The following is a 2500-nucleotide window of genomic DNA, read 5'->3' on the forward strand; positions in this document are numbered from 1 at the left end:
GTTTGAAGAAAACAGTAAAGCTCTAGCCAGCTAAACGACCAATTTTTTGAGATATGTCCAGGTCTGACCCTAATTAGATGCACGTGGATTTCAATAAGCGCCACGAAGTGTCCCCTTGCTCTTCTAGCCAACTTCAACATCACTTGTGTCTCAGAATACAGACAATTTATGTCACAAAGTGTCCCCCAAATGCTGCTCTTTAAGTGAAGATTAACTGCTGCATTTACCCAGAGCTAAAAATAACTCTAACCTTTACCCTTACCTTATTGTTGAAAATAGGTAGCAAATGCTTAGACTTAAAGGGACACTTTGTGTTGGATTTCAAAATTGGGCGTGCATCTAATTAGGGTCAAACCTGGACATAAGTGAATTTTTTGCACACAACATGTTAGAAGAAAAAAACCGTTAAAATATACATGAAAAGAAATTAAACAACCGTAAATCTCAACGACATATTATAGCTGGCTCTTAAGTGATTAATCAATCTTTTTACAAGGAGTAGTGGCAATAGTTTTTTGTAATTCCCGCAACAACAACAATAAGGGAAAAATTTAACATCTTGTGTACCTCAAAAATAGTTGAAGAACAAGAAAAATGGAATCAAGGAAGGAAAATGGAAAAATGGAAAAATGGAAAAAAGGTACATTTTACATTTTTCTGTGCCCAAGAATAGGTTAAAAGTGCTTGCCAAGTCATAAAACTAAATTTCTATTCCCTGTCCATCTTGCTTATCTTAGGAAGAAAATGAAATGAAGTTCTTGGCCTCCAGGACACCCTCCACCCTGGAAATGTCTTGGGTAGGAATAATTAAGCCAGACAGAACAATATTATTTTCAAGGCAGTCCTGCAAGACAAAGCTCATACATGTCGGAATTTCTATGGAAGTGAAACCATGTTCAAATTTAATATTCACATTCGCTAGAAAGTCACACTATCCAATCAGATGCCAAAAAAATATATCTTCGGCTCCTTGTTGGATACTCTACACACATGAACGAATATGTATTTAGTTAATATGGTATCTTTTATGATTTTAACTATATTGATTAAAAATGTTGGAAAAACTTTGCTCTTTGTGAGGGCTCAGTGCACTCATCTTCATGGCAATTCTCTAGATTTACTTCATTTATTTTTTCTTGTTCTTTACAGAAAAAAAGGAGGTGCATTTCGAAAAAATAGGAATGGTTGCGGCTTATGTGTAACTGCATCTCTTTTTTATAACCCTCATTGTATCTCGTATTTCATTTCAACTGGACTTTACCTAATCATAATTGTAAGAATTAAATAAAGTCAACCCATAGCATCAATTACATGGTATATATGTTGTTGTCCATCTACTGCTGCCTTTTTTTGAGTTTCGGTTACTTCAGTGCGCATTAATGATTCAGTTACTTAGAGCTTAGTTAAAGTGCCTATGATATGAAAAACAAGGTATTGACAAAAAAAATATTTGAAAGGCCTTTAAAAATGAAGGAGAATGGAGTTTTCCTGTTTGTGATATTTCATCTTGTTCCAGAGATATTCAAGATTTTTGTAATATGTAAATCAGGTACTGATGACTCACAACGTGTGACAGAATGGGGCCGAAAAACATGAAATAGATAAAATATCTCCAAGTTACGACACAATGAAATTGAAACCTTGGTGAGCATGTAATAGCCTGTTACACCGCAAAATGTAACGTTAACGCGAAAGGTAACAACTTCAGACGCAAATGTAACAATTTCTTTAACACGAATTGTAACAACTTTCTGACGCAAAGTGTAACAACCGTCTTTAACACGAAATGTAGCAACGCAAAATGTGATATATAATGAAGGAGATTTAACCTTCTTGTCAAGCTAAACATCTCCTGACAGGCAAATCATACCAACCTACAGATCACATGATCAGTTCAAGATTTTCTTTTGTTGAAACGAAAAGTTCCATTGTTTTTTTAAATTTTTTTTGTGTTTGTCATGCCAAGTCCGTGTCTTTCTGTTCATGCTCAAGGGTGGATGGCAACTGGACTTAATATCTTTAATATCTTTTACGGGGAGGAGGCGGCATGGCCTAGTGGTTAGGGTGCTGTACTTGTAATTTGGAGGGCCAGGCTTCAACGTCCGCTCTAACCACTTGGATTTGTTTCACGGTAGCCATGTTCTCAAATCCAAGGCCACGCTCTGTAAATAGACAACTGGTTTTCCTCCAACCAGTTGGGATTTTTAACATATGTTATGTCAGTTTGCGTATTTATTTAACCGATTTGTAGTGTCCCCAATTAGCAGTACAATGCTAAATACCTCGACGCTTAAATGAAGTTTCTTTATTTCTAAACAAACAACAACAAAATTCGCACAGCATGCCCAAAGGCACGAACAATTACCTACACCTGTCAGCCACTGTTTGAGACGCTAGTCAGAAGTAACATGACTGAAAAATTGCTTATATTTCCGTTATCATACATGGTAGAAGCATGAACCTTGCATGCCCTGGTCAATATCTTGGTTATTTGAAAAAC

This window comes from Montipora foliosa, chromosome 6, assembly GCF_036669935.1.
Source record: "Montipora foliosa isolate CH-2021 chromosome 6, ASM3666993v2, whole genome shotgun sequence".
Lineage (NCBI taxonomy): Eukaryota > Metazoa > Cnidaria > Anthozoa > Scleractinia > Acroporidae > Montipora > Montipora foliosa.